The sequence below is a fragment of the Hyperolius riggenbachi genome, chromosome 1 (genome assembly GCF_040937935.1).
Source record: "Hyperolius riggenbachi isolate aHypRig1 chromosome 1, aHypRig1.pri, whole genome shotgun sequence".
Lineage (NCBI taxonomy): Eukaryota > Metazoa > Chordata > Amphibia > Anura > Hyperoliidae > Hyperolius > Hyperolius riggenbachi.
The window spans coordinates 206,998,065-207,013,491 of NC_090646.1; positions in this window are offsets into that span (position 1 = coordinate 206,998,065).

The following is a 15,427-nucleotide window of genomic DNA, read 5'->3' on the forward strand; positions in this document are numbered from 1 at the left end:
GCCATATAATTATATAATAAGCATAACATAAAAAAATGATGTTAGCAAAAAGTTTTCAGTAGAAGGAATGTAATAAAATATTGTTAATGTAATTGTTAAGATTCTCGTAAAACGTTTTTATTTTTTGTTTGTTGTTTTGTTTTGTTTTCTTTTGCTTTGCTTTTTTAGTAACTTAAATTATTAACTAAATTATCTTTGCTTTGAAACCTTGATAGCCTAAAGGGGCCCATACATGATTGAAGCCAATTCTATAGAATCGATCAATCAGAAATCGATTCTATCGAATTCCCTGATCGATCAATTTGCAACCGATTTCGATCTATTTGATCTGACAGGATGGAAAATCTAGGTAGATCTGCTGCTGGCAGCAGATAGATGGCCCAAGGAGTTGCATTGGATCCAATGGTCCAATAATGCATTTAGATTGATTTCCAATAGATTTCATTCTGAAACCTATTAGAAATCTGTTCCTAGTGTGTGGCACACATCAGATAGATTCCTGTCAGATTCGACTTGACAGGCATCTGACAGAAATCTATCTGATGGTCAAATCTGCTGCAAATCTATAAGTGTATGGCCACCTTAACTTGGTAAACTGATCTACACACCCAGAGGATGCCCTAATAAGTTTGAAAAAAATCTCAGAACATTCTCTGCTCTAAAAGAGGGTGGAGGGTGGATGGAGGAGGGAGGAAGGTGGAGGGTGGAGGGAGGAGGGAGGAGGGTGGAGGGAGGAGGGTGGAGGGTGGAGGGAGGAGGGAGTGAGAGCAGTATGTTTGGCAATAATGTGACTGCTGACTGTGATGTAGAGGGTCAAAGTTTTGCTCAGTAGAGCATTATGGGGCGAATCGAACTTCCGCAAAAGTTCGCCTGGTGCAGGCGAACGCGAACCCCCAAAGTTCGCCTGGAACCGTTCGCCGGCGAACAGTTCGCTACATCTCTATCAGTCACATGTACGGATAGTCGGAATTGCCAATTTCCGCTTCTGCGGAAAATCTGCTTTCCGCCGTTGCCAATTGCCGCTACCGATTCCGCTTTCCGCTACCAATTTCCGCATTCCGGAATTTCGCAGAAATTTCTGCCGACTTTACCATTGACATTCTCAAAAACTACAAGGTCTTTTTTGAAAGATTTTTTTCCTGTTGTTCTCACTTCTGCTTAACATACCCTGAAAATTGTGTTTCTAGCACCTATGGGGGCTTTGCTATTAACTTGGCGGCATAACGCATATCGGTAATGCGGATTTTATGCATTTTACATTACAGTCAATGGCCACCGACATTAGCGGTTAATAGCAAAGCCCTGGTATTTGCTAGAAACACCACATTTTTAGGGTATGTTAACCACTTAAGGACCATGGGCTTAAACTCCCCTAAAGACGAGGCCATTTTTCACAAATTGGGCAACTGTAGCTTTAAGGCCTCACTGCAGGGCACAACTCAGCACACAAGTGATCCCTCCCCTTTCTACCCACCAAAAGAGCTCTCTGTTGGTGGGCAAGGATCGCACCCAGGATGTTTATTTTAATTTTTTTTACAAATATTTTTGTTATTATTTTTTGAATACATTTTTTCCCTCTCTCCCTCCCTCCCTCCCTCCCTCCCTCCACCAGCCAATCACTGTGATTGGCTGTCATAGGCTTCAGCCTATGACAGCGGATAACCCCTGAGCCTGCCAGGGGGACAGCCATGTCACACGGCTGTCCCCAGTACAGCGCTGCCATAGATTGCAGCACTGTACTAAGTAAATAGACTAACAGTCTCTGAGTGGCAATCACCGCTGGAAGAATGAAGGTGGAGCGGAGCTCCATCATACAAGTGGAGATGCATCGGCACGCGCAATCTCCTGCAAAACACTCCCCTAGGACTTTATGCCGATCGGCGTTAGGTGGTTCTGGGGGAGCCACTGCGTTCACGCCCGTCGGCAAGAGGCGGTGCTGTAAAGGTTGAGCAGAAGAGTGGGAACAAGAGAAAAAAAAAATCTTTCAAAAAGACCTCGTCGTTTTTGAGAAAATGAATGTTAAAGTCAGTGGAAATTTCTGCGGAAATTCACCTACCACACTTGTATTACCGATTTTCAAATTCCGAAGAAGAAATGCAATTTCCGATTGGAAATTTGGAAATTGCATTTCCGCAGAATCGGAACGAACATCCCTAGTCAGATGCAGTAAGGATGGAAAATGCCTGAAACAGTTTTCTCTTTATTTACTTTATGAAATTGACTGAAAAAATGTGGACAATACAATACATATGTTATGTGAGTAGAACAAATATTTACCTACAAATATATGTGGGTTTTTTCCTGGGATAGTATGCTTGATTATAGCCCTGACTGGGGCTATCAATTATATCACTTATTATGCACATTAACCACTTGAGGACCTAGGGCTTTCTACCCCTTAAGGACCGGCCACTTTTTTTCCATTCAGACCACTGCAGCTTTCACGGTTTATTGCTCGCTCATACAACCTACCACCTAAATGAATTTTGGCTCCTTTTCTTGTCACTAATACAGCTTTCTTTTGGGGCTATTTGATTGCTCCTGCGATTTTTACTTTTTATTATATTCATCAAAAAAGACATGAATTTTGGCAAAAAAATGATTTTTTTAACTTTCTGTGCTGACATTTTTCAAATAAAGTAAAATTTCTGTATACATGCAGCGCGAAAAATGTGGACAAACATGTTTTTGATAAAAAAAAACCCATTCAGTGTATATTTATTGGTTTGGGTAAAAGTTATAGCGTTTACAAACTATGGTGCAAAAAGTGAATTTTCCAATTTTCAAGCATCTCTGACTTTTCTGACCCCCTGTCATGTTTCATGAGGGGCTAGAATTCCAGGATAGTATAAATACCCCCCAAATGACCCCATTTTGGAAAGAAGACATCCCAAAGTATTCACTGAGAGGCATAGTGAGTTCATAGAAGATATTATTTTTTGTCACAAGTAAGCGGAAAATGACACTTTGTGAGAAAAAAAAAAAAAAAAGTTTCCATTTCTTCTAACTTGCGACAAAAAAAAATGAAATCTGCCACGGACTCACCATGCCCCTCTCTGAATACCTTGAAGGGTCAACTTTCCAAAATGGGATCATTTGTGGGGTGTGTTTACTGTCCTGACATTTTGGTGGGTGCTAAATTGTAAGCACCCCTGTAAAGCCTAAAGGTGCTCATTGGACTTTGGACCTCTTAGCGCAGTTAGGCTGCAAAAAAGTGCCACACATGTGGTATTGCCGTACTCAGGAGAAGTAGTATAATGTGTTTTGGGGTGTATTTTTACACATACCCATGCTGGGTGGGAGAAATATCTCTGTAAATGACAATTTTTTTTACACACAATTGTCCATTTACAGAGATATTTCTCCCACTCAGCATGGGTATGTGTAAAAATACACCACAAAACACATTATACTACTTCTCCTGAGTACGGCGATACCACATGTGTGGCACTTTTTTGCACCCTAACTGCGCTAAAGGGCCCAAAGTCCAATGAGTACCTTTAGGATTTCACAGGTCATTTTGAGAAATTTCGTTTCAAGACTACTCCTCACGGTTTAGGGCCCCTAAAATGCCAGGGCAGTATAGGAACCCCACAAATGACCCCATTTTAGAAAGAAGACACCCCAAGGTATTCCGTTAGTAGTATGGCGAGTTCATAGAAGATTTTATTTTTTGTCACAAGTTAGCGGAAAATGACACTTTGTGAAAAAACACAATTAAAATCAATTTCCGCTAACTTTTGACAAAAAATAAAATCTTCTATGAACTCACCATACTCCTAACGGAATACCTTGGGGTGTCTTCTTTCTAAAATGGGGTCATTTGTGGGGTTCCTATACTGCCCTGGCATTTTAGGGGCCCTAAACCGTGAGGAGTAGTCTTGAAACGAAATTTCTCAAAATGACCTGTGAAATCCTAAAGGTACTCATTGGACTTTGGGCCCTTTAGCGCAGTTAGGGTGCAAAAAAGTGCCACACATGTGGTATCGCCATACTCGGGAGAAGTAGTACAATGTGTTTTGAGGTGTATTTTTACACATACCCATGCTGGGTGGGAGAAATACCTCTGTAAATGGACAATTGTGTGTAAAAAAATCAAAAGATTGTCATTTACAGAGGTATTTCTCCCACCCAGCATGGGTATGTGTAAAAATACACCCCAAAACACATTGTACTACTTCTCCCGAGTACGGCGATACCACATGTGTGGCACTTTTTTGCACCCTAACTGCTCTAAGGGGCATAAAGTCCAATGAGTACCTTTAGGATTTCACAGGTCATTTTTGTTTCAAGACTACTCCTCACGGTTTAGGGCCCCTAAAATGCCAGGGCAGTATAGGAACCCCACTAATGACCCCATTTTAGAAAGAAGACACCCCAAGGTATTCCGTTAGGAGTATGGTGAGTTCATAGAAGTTTTTATTTTTTTGTCACAAGTTAGCGGAAATTGATTTTAATAGTTTTTTTTCACAAAGTGTCATTTTCCGCTAACTTGTGACAAAAAATAAAAACTTCTATGAACTCACCATACTCCTAACGGAATACCTTGGGGTGTCTTCTTTCTAAAATGGGGTCATTTGTGGGGTTCCTATACTGCCCTGGCATTTTAGGGGCCCTAAACCGTGAGGAGTAGTCTTGAAACCAAATGTCGCAAAATGACCTGTGAAATCCTAAAGGTACTCATTGGACTTTGGGCCCCTTAGCGTACTTAGGGTGTAAAAAAGTGCCACACATGTGGTACCGCTGTACTCAGGAGAAGTAGTATAATGCGTTTTGGGGTGTATTTTTACACATACCCATGCTAAGTGGGAGAAATATCTCTGTAAATGACAATTGTTTGATTTTTTTACACACAATTGTCCATTTACATAGAAATTTCTCCCACCCAGCATGGGTATGTGTAAAAATACACCCCAAAACACATTATACTACTTTTCCTGAGTACGGCGGTACCACATGTGTGACACTTTTTTTCAGCCTAGGTGCGCTAAGGGGCCTAACGTCCTATTCACAGGTCATTTTGAAGCATTTGTTTTCTAGACTACTCCTCGCGGTTTAGGGCCCCTAAAATGCCAGGGCAGTATAGGAACCCCACAAGTGACCCCATTTTAGAAAGAAGACACCCCAAGGTATTCCGTTAGGTGTATGGCGAGTTCATAGAAGATTTTATTTTTTGTCACAAGTTAGTGAAAAATGACACTTTGTGAAAAAAAAACAATAAAAATTAATTTCCGCTAACTTTTGACAAAAATAAAATCTTCTATGAACTCGTCATACACCTAACAGAATACCTTGGGGTGTCTTTTTTTTCTAAAATGGGGTCACTTGTGGGGTTCCTATACCGCCCTGGCATTTTACAGGCCCAAAACCGTGAGTAGTCTGGAAACCAAATGTCTCAAAATGACTGTTCAGGGGTATAAGCATCTGCAAATTTTGATGACAGGTGGTCTATGAGGGGGCGAATTTTGTGGAACCGGTCATAAGCAGGGTGGCCTTTTAGATGACAGGTTGTATTGGGCCTGATCTGATGGATAGGAGTGCTAGGGGGGTGACAGGAGGTGATTGATGGGTGTCTCAGGGGGTGGTTAGAGGGGAAAATAGATGCAATCAATGCACTGGGGAGGTGATCGGAAGGGGGTCTGAGGGTTTGGCCGAGTGATCAGGAGCCCACACGGGGCAAATTGGGGCCTGATCTGATGGGTAGGTGTGCTAGGGGGTGACAGGAGGTGATTGATGGGTGTCTCAAGGTGTGATTAGAGGGGGGAATAGATGCAAGCAATGCACTGGCGAGGTGATCAGGGCTGGGGTCTGAGGGCATTCTGAGGGTGTGGGCGGGTGATTGAGTGCTCTAGGGGCAGATAAGGGTCTAATCTGATAGGTAGCAGTGACAGGGGGTGATTGATGGGTAATTAGTGGGTGTTTAGGGTAGAGAATAGATGGAAACACTGCGCTTGGGTGGTGATCTGATGTCGGATCTGCGGGCGATCTATTGGTGTGGGTGGGTGATCAGTTTGCCCGCAAGGGGCAGGTTAGGGGCTGATTGATGGGTGGCAGTGACAGCGGGTGTTGATGGGTGGCAGTGACAGGGGGTGATTGATGGGTGGCAGTGACAGGGGGTGATTGATGGGTGATTGATAGGTGATTGACAGGTAATCAGTGGGTTATTACAGGGGAGAACAGATGTAAATATTGCACTGGCGAATTGATAAGGGGGGGTCTGAGGGCAATCTGAGCGTGTAGGCGGGCGATTGGGTGCCCGCAAGGGGCAGATTAGGGTCTGATCTGATGGGTAACAGTGACAGGTGGTGATAGGGGGTGATTGATGGGTGATTGATGGGTAATTAGTGGGTGTTTAGAGGAGAGAATAGATGGAAACACTGCGCTTGGGTGGTGATCTGATGTCGGATCTGCGGGCGATCTATTGGTGTGGGTGGGTGATCAGTTTGCCCGCAAGGGGCAGGTTAGGGGCTGATTGTTGGGTGGCAGTGACAGGGGGTGATTGATGGGTGATAGGTGATTGGCAGGTGATTGACAGGTGATCAGTGGGTTATTACAGGGAAGGACAGATGTAAATATTGCACTGGCGAATTGATAAGGGGGGGTCTGAGGGCAATCTGAGCGTGTAGGCGGGCGATTGGGTGCCCGCAAGGGGCAGATTAGGGTCTGATCTGATGGGTAACAGTGACAGGTGGTGATAGGGGGTGATTGATGGGTGATTGATGGGTAATTAGTGGGTGTTTAGAGAAGATAACAGATGTAAACGATACATTTGGGAGGTAATCTGACGGCGGGTTTGCGGGCGATCTAATGGTGTGGGTGGGTGATCAGATTGCCCGCAAGGGGCAGGTTAGGGGCTGATTGATGGGTGGCAGTGACAGGGGGTGACAGGGGGTGATTGATGGGTGATAGGTGATTGGCAGGTGATTGACAGGTGATCAGTGGGTTATTACAGGGAAAAACAGATGTAATTAATGCACTGGCGAATTGATAAGGGGGGGTCTGAGGGCAATCTGAGCGTGTAGGCGGGTGATTGGGTGCCCGCAAGGGGCAGATTAGGGTCTGATCTGATAGGTAACAGTGACAGGTGGTGATAGGGGGTGATTGATGGGTGATTGATGGGTAATTAGTGGGTGTTTAGAGGAGAGAATAGATGTAAACAATGGATTTGGGAGGTGATCTGATGTCGGATCTGTGGGCGATCTATTGGTGTGGGGGGGTGATCAGATTGCCCGCAAGGGGCAGGTTAGGGGCTGATTGATGGGTGGCAGTGACAGGGGGTGATTGACGGGTGATTGACGGGTGATTGACAGGTGATTGACAGGTGATTGACAGGTGATCAGGGGGATAGATGCATACAGTAAACAGGGGGGGTGGTCTGGGGGGGGTCTGGGGAGAATCTGAGGGGTGGGGGGTGATCAGGAGGGGGCAGGGAGCAGGGGGGGGGGATAAAAAAAAAATAGCGTTGACAGATAGTGACAGGGAGTGATTGATGGGTGATTAGGGGGGTGATTAGGTGCAAACAGGGGTCTGGGGGGTGGGCAGGGGGGGGGTCTGATGGGTGCTGTGGGCGATCTGGGGCAGGGGGGGGGGAGAAATCAGTGTGCTTGGGTGCAGACTAGGGTGGCAGCAGCCTGCCCTGGTGGTCCCTCGGACACTGGGATCACCAGGGCAGGAGGCAGCCTGTATAATACACTTTGTAAACATTACAAAGTGTATTATACACTTTGTATGCGGCGATCGCGGGGTTAACATCCCGCCGGCACTTCCGTATAGCCGGCGGGATGTTGCGGCGAGCGAGCGGTGACAGGCGCCGGCGGAGGATCGCGTCACGGATGACGCGATCGCTCCGCCCATGCCCTTAAATGGACCGCCGCCTCTGTGGGTGAGCCGGTCCTTAAGGGCTCCACTTCCCGGCCGCCTCTGTGCGTTAGGCGGTCGGGAAGTGGTTAAGCACTGCACATTTATTATTTTCCTGATGACTTATTTCTAATGTAGTAGGCAAAACATGTTGAGTTTTGATGTATTTATGTTGTAGATTTTATATGTTTATGTGAGGGATAGTTCACACACTGGATCTATATGCTTTGATGGGGTAGCGGTGTGTACTAGTTAACATCTGACCCCTTTATCCCAGTGGGTGTGCTTTGGCCTGCCAAACTAGTGCTAGCAATTGGCTGATGCAGTGCCTGCAAGCTCATGTGTATCTGACAATCTATTGATACCTTTTAACTAAGGCTATGACATTGTGGGAATAACCGAGACATGGATGGATGAAAGCCATGACTGGATAGCAAATGTAGACGGATACAATGTGTTTAGGAAGGATAGAACAGGGAAAAAAGGTGGAGGGGTTTGTCTCTTTGTTAAGAATTATTTTACAGCTGTCCTGAACGATGAGATGGAGGAAGATTGTGAAAATGTGGAGTCTGTTTGGGTAAATATTCATGGTGGAAATAAAGGTTGTCAATCGCTTATTGGGGTATGCTACAGGCCACCACATATTCATGAAGCTGCAGAACTGCAATTACTACAGCAGATTGAAAAAGCTGCAAGTAAAAATGAGGTCATAGTTATGGGTGACTTCAACTTTCCAGACTATGGCCTCAATTCACTAAGCTTATCTCCTGTCTTTAATAAAGTTTCTAGAGCTGTCACCATGGCGATAAGGCATGTCGTATTCAGGAAACATTTTACCTCAGACAAACCTAAAGTTAACTCTTATGTCTTTAAGTTAACTCTTCAATCCTTAAAATAACTCCAGAAGTTTAACGTTAAAGACAATTAACTGCGTGTGAAAATAACTACAGAGGAGGTAACTTAACTACAGAGGAGGTAACTTAACTACAGAGGAGGTAATTTAGGGGATGAAGAGATAAGATAACTCTCTCACTGTGTGGTGGCAAGTTATCTCTTGCCTTATTATCTCCAGCATAATCTTAGTGAATTGAGGCCATTGACTGGGGTATTGAGGCTACCCATTCTGGTAAAAGCAGCAGATTTCTGACATCACTACAGGACAGTTACTTGACTCAAATGGTAACGGAACCAACTAGGGGGAATGCGTTACTGGACTTGATCATTTCTAATTGATCAGATAATGTATCAAATGTGCAGGTTCAAGAACATTTGGGGAATAGTGATCACAACATGATAACGTTTGATCTGGTGACTGATAGGCCGCAGGGCAGTGGGACCACTAAAACTATGAATTTTAGAAAAGCAAAGTTCAATCAACTCAGGCAGGCACTAAGTTTGGTGAACTGGGATAATGTATTACAAGGGGAGGACACTGAAGGAAAATGGCAAGCTTTTAAACTTATTCTCAATCAACATTGTAGAATGTATATGCCATATGGAAACAAAATGTCTAGGAATACAAAAAGACCTCTATGGATGAATAGAAAGGTTAGAGATAAAATGAAGGGGGAAAAGAATGCCTATATAATACTAAAACAGGAGGGGACCGAGGCTGCATTAAGCAATTGTAAGGTGTGCAATAAAAGTTGTAAAAAATAAATTAGGCTGGCAAAGATTGAAGCTGAAAATCAAATCACTAGGGATATCAAATCTAACCCAAAGAAGTTTTACAAGTACATCAACTCTAAAAAAAGAAAGGTTGACTGTATTGGACTCCTAAAGGATAAGGGTGGGAACTCAATGGTGGATGACCAAGGTAAGGCAGAGTAGAGATGGCCCGAACCACCGATTTTCGGTTTGCGAAACATGAATCAGGGAGTGTAATTAGAGTACTGCTTCACACTGACACACCGAACTCATTGTGTAACGAAACGCAAACAGCTGTTTGCATAGTGACGGCCATGCTGGACTGGTACACACCATGGCCAGAGTGCAGGCCATGGCGGTTTTCAAGCCCATATGGTTGCCGGGCTGTGGTAGCTAAATGACAGAACAACAGTGACTGTCCAGCTGATCAAATTTGGTTGGTCCACAATGAAGCAACGACCTTATTATCTTTGGTGTGCCACCCCCCAAGACACTCACATAGCCGGCGGTCATTGCTTCATTGTGATACGCAAGCCTCTTCACCGCGGCAAGGTAATGATCACGAAGGGGAATGAGCACATGTACAGGTCTTTTGTTTTGTTGTTGCAGCTGCAGTGCATCCAGAAAAATTAGGCAGGCATGTACACGCACCAGAAAAATTATTATAGAAGCCGCAGGGGCCTTAAAAATTCAGGAATCCGCCTGGAGTCCTGGACCCTGTTGGTGGTGGCAAAGAAGGCAATCAAGTGGCCTGCAGGCAGAGATGCTGTGTGGGGAGCGACTTAGTCTTGGGGCAGGCAGCCAGTCACATGGCGTGCAGGCAGAGATGCTGTGTGTGGGGACTGACTAAGTCTTTGAGCGGGCAGTAGCCCTCCGAGATCCATGCCTCATTCATTTTGATAAAAGTGAGGTACTGAACACTTTTGTGACTTAGGCGACTTCTCTTCTCAGTGACAATGCCTCCAGCTGCGCTGAAGGTCCTTTCTGACAGGACGCTTGAGGCAGGGCAAGACATAAGTTGGATGGCAAATTGGGACAGCTCTGGCCACAGGTCAAGCCTGCGCACCCAGTAGTCCAAGGGTTTATCACTGCTCACAGTGTCTACATCCACACTTAGGGCCAGGTAGTCGGCTACCTGCCGGTCCAGGCATTGGTGGATGGTGGATCCGGAAGTGCTAAGGCGAGGCGTTGGACTAAAGAATGTCCACATGTCCAACATCACCATGAGATCGCTGGAGCGTCCTGTCCTTGCCTGTGTGGACATGGGAGGAGGATTACTGGCAGTGATACCTTTATTGCGTTGTGCTGTGACATCACCCTTAAACGCATTGTAAAGCATAGTTGCCAGCTTGTTCTGCATGTGCTGTATCCTTTCTGCCTTCTGGTGAGTTGGTAACATGTCCAGCACTTTGTGCCTATACCGAAGGTCTAGTAGTACAGCTCATTCCCCTTGAGTTTTCTTATACGGGGGTCCCTCAACAGGCTGGACAGCATGAAAGACGACATCTGCACAAAATTGGATGCAGACGTACTATCCATCTCCTCTTTCTCTTCCTCAGTGACGTCAGTTAAGTCCTCCTCCTCCCCACAGCCACGAACAATGCCACGGGAACTTTGAGCAGCACAAGCCCCCTGTGACGCCTGCTGCGGTTGTTCTTCTGCCGCCTCCTCCTCCAAAGAAACACCTTCCTCATCATCCGAGTCTGACTCCTCTTTCCCACACGAATCTTCCTCCTCCTCCCCCCTCTGTGCTGCCGCAGGTGTTGAGGAAACATCTGATTCTGATGTAAATTGCTCCCACAACTGTTCCTGCCATAACTGTTCCTCTTCACGCTCCTCCACAGCTTGATCCACCACTCTACGCACGGCACGCTCCAGGAAGTAAGCGTATGGGATCAAGTCGCTGATAGTGCCTTCACTGTGCCTCACCAGGTTGGTCACCTCCTCAAATGGCCGCATGAGCCTGCATGCATTTCGCATAAGTGTCCAGTTCGGGGGCCAGAACATTCCCATCTCCCCCGATTGTGTCCTTCTATTGTAATTGTACAGGTACTGGGTGACTGCTTTCTCCTGTTCTAGCAGGTGAGAGAACAGGACCAGGGTCGAATTCCAGTGAGTCGGGCTATCACATATCAAGCGTCTCACCGGCAAGTTTTTTCTCCGCTGAATGTCCGCAAAGTGTTCCATGGCCGTGTAAGACCACCTGAAATGCCCACACAACAAGGACGTCCTCTAAGCCTGGGTACTTTGACACAAATCTTTGAATGACTAGATTCAGCACATGTGCCATGCAGGATGTCAGCTTTCCCAAATTTAACGCGGAAATGAGATTGCTGCCGTTGTCACACACCATGTTGCCTATCTCCAGCTGGTGTGGGGTCAGCCACTGATCCACCTGTTTGTTAAGAGCAGCCAGGAGAGCTGGTCCAGTGTGACTCTCCGCTTTGAGGCAAGACATGTCTAAGATGGCGTGACACCATCGTACCTGGCATGCGGCATAGGCCCTGGGGAGATGGGGCTGAGTAGCTGGAGAGGAGATCCCAGCACCAGTAGAGTTGAAATGCCACTCAGCCAAGGAGGAGGAGGAGGATGACAGTGAAGAGGATGTAGCAGGAGGAGAGGAGGTGTCACAAGTTGGTCCACTGCACAGCCATGTACTCCCTGCTTGCCATCAGTCACCAGCTTGACCCAATGGGCTGTGCAAGTAAAGTACCTGCCCTGATCGTGTTTGGCAGACCAGGCATCCGTGGTCAGGTGGACCCTTGACCCAACGCTGTGTGCCAGAGATGACACCACTTGCCTCTCAACTTCACAGTACAGTTTGGGTATCACCTTTTTAGAAAAAAATTGTGGTCTGGTATCTTCCACTGTGGTGTCCCAATGGCCACAAATTTATGGAAGGCCTCAGAGTCCACCACTTGTATGGTAACAGCTGGCGAGCTAACAGTTCCGCCACGCCAGCTGTCTGACGCCGGGCAAGGGGGTGACTGGCAGAAATTGGATTCTTCCGCTCAAAGATTTCATTCACGGACACCTGGCTGCTGTGGGAAGAGGAGCAGGAACTGCTCAAGGACAGAGGCGTAGTGGAGGAGGGTGGCTGTGAAGGTGCAAGGGAGAAAGTGGCTGAAGATGCTGCACCAGAAGGAGGAAGAGAAGGAGGGTGGCTTTTCTTTTGTGTGCTGCTTTTGTTTAGGTGTTCTTCCCATTGCAGTTTGTGCCTTTTCTCCATGTGCCTTCGTAAGGCACTTGTCCCTACGTGAGTGTTGGCCTTTCCACGGCTCAATTTTTGGAGGTGGAGAGAACAGATGGCATTGCTCCAATCTGAGGCAGACACATTAAAAAATGTCCAAACCGCTGAGCCCCCCTGGGGTGATGGCACTATGGTGGTATCAGCAGCTGATGTTGAAGGGCATGTTGGCTGGCTGTACATAGGTGGCGAATGGACAGAAAACAAAGAGTTGTGGTCAATGGATCATACTCAAAATGGGCGACTGTTAGCAGTGGGGTCCCACAGGGGACTGTACTGGGTCCAGTGCTCTTCAATCTATTTAAAATGACCTAGTAGATGCAGTAGAAAGCAATGTTAATATTTTTGCAGATGATACAAAATTGTGCAGAATCATCAACTCTCAGGAAGAGAGAGAGAGAGACAGAGAGAGAGAGAGAGAGAGAGAGAGAGAGAGAGAGAGAGAGAGAGACCTCCGAAAGGGGTTTTTGCCATTTGAAGAGACTTTTGGAAGCATTTTAAGCCATTTTCAGGTCACTTCCGGTTTTCTATCCGGATATCCGAATCCGGTCGGATATCCAGTATATCGGGTTCGGATATCCGAGTTTGCTCGGATACCAGAAAGTTTGAATTCGGATATCCGATTCGGATATCTGGGTATCTGGATCCGAATCAATTCGCATTTTAAAAAGGGGTATCCGAGCACCCCTGCTTAGGAGTACTCATCGACAACAAGTTAAATAATCGTACTCAATGCCAAGCCGCTGCAGCTAAAGCGAATACAATTTTGGGATGCATTAAAAGGGAAATAAAAACTCGAGATGCTAGCATAATATTGCCCCTGTTTAACTCTCTAGTAAGGCCACATCTGGAATATGGAATTCAGTTCTGGGGACCACATTACAGGAAAGATATTGCAGTTTTAGAGCAGGTGCAGAAACGAGCAACAAAATTGATACGTGGGATGGAAGGTCACGCTTACCAAGAAAGGTTAGATAAACTGTGTTTATTTAGTCTAGAAAAAAAGATGCCTTAGAGGGGATCTAATTAAGATGTATAAATACATGAGAGTGCAATATAAAAGCTTGGCGGATGAGCTTTTTGTCCCTAGGTCTTCTCAAAGGACTAGAGGACATGATCTGCGCATGGAGGAAAACCGTTTTAGCCATTTATTTAGGAAAGGGTTCTTTACAGTGATTACAGTGATTACAGTGATAGAGTGATTAAGATGTGAAATGCATTGCCACAGGAAGTAGTTATGGCAAATGCTATACCTGCATTTAAAGGGGGCTTAGATGCTTTCCTTGCGTTGAAAGACATCCATGGCTACAATTACTAGGTAATGCCCAATGATGTTGATCCAGGGATTTTATCTGATTGCCATCTGGAGTCGGAAAGGAATTTTTTCCCTTTTAGGGCTAATTGGACCATGCCTTGTAAGGGTTTTTCACCTTCCTCTGGATCAACAGGGTTATGTGAGGGAGCAGGCTGGAGTTGTACTTTGTTCTCTGGTTGAACTCGATGGATGTATGTCTTTTGTTCAACCCAAATAACTATGTAACTATGTAACAAATGGGTCGTGTCTTTGCAGTTCACAAACAAGTGCTTGAATACATTACAGCACTGGTTGAATTCTCTGGTTGAACTCGATGGACTATGTCTTTTTTCAACCCAAATAACTATGTAACTATGTAGCACTCTAGTGATATTGTTTTTCTATCCCTCATATGAGTTGGGTGGTGGTTTTATAGCCCATTTTAATATCTTAATTGTACTCAATAAAAGTTACATTTTAGGTACTATAGTAGCCCGTGCTTAATAAATAACTTTCCCTTTTCACAATTTGAATGTCGTCTGAGAGGTAAGCCACCCTAATTTTGATTTTATTTGATTTTAACTCATTTTTATCCTTTTTGGGCACCTCTTTAAACTTGTTGTGCTAGCTTCACCTTCCCCTTTCCCCTGAGAGGGAAGAAAGGTATAGTCTGCCAGTGGGTTTTCTCCCACTGTGAAGTATTTTTCCTTTCATTCTAAGAGTACAACCACCCTGCATCCAGTCTCCCCTGGAGACACCCGAGTGGAGGCGGGCTGATACTCTCCACCTGCTCTACGTGGTTGGTTGCTCCCTTTTGCAACCTACCTTAGTGAGTATATCCCCTGCAGAAAACCTTTGTATTTACTCTATACTCCGTTTCCTGTGTTATTTTCCCAGGGTGTTCCTCATCCACTCTCACTCTACTATAGTATTGTTTGATAGGTGCCAAAAGGGGTTCCTGTGTAATCCCAGTGTTTTGCAAATTGATTACCCAATCTCCTTTTGATTAGTTGAAGTGTTTTTGAATTAATAAGTGCAAAGATTTGTACAAAATGAAACACTGTGAACATTGGCATAAACACATAGCTCCAGCCCAGGACTAATGCTGGATACACACCATGAGTTTCCGCATCGAATCCGTCCGTCGATACGCGTCGATTCGATTATTTCCGAGCATTTCCGAACGAATTTCGATGATTTTTAGGTCGATTGCCATGTAAAGTATGGCAAATCGACCTAACGATCCATCGAAGCTTGAATCGGACATGTCGGAAATAATCGAATCGACGCCCATTGACGGACGCATCGAACGCGGAAACTAAGGGTGTGTATCCAGCATAAGAGACATGAAAAAATGTTTTCTTCCAAATTTTTGCAACCTG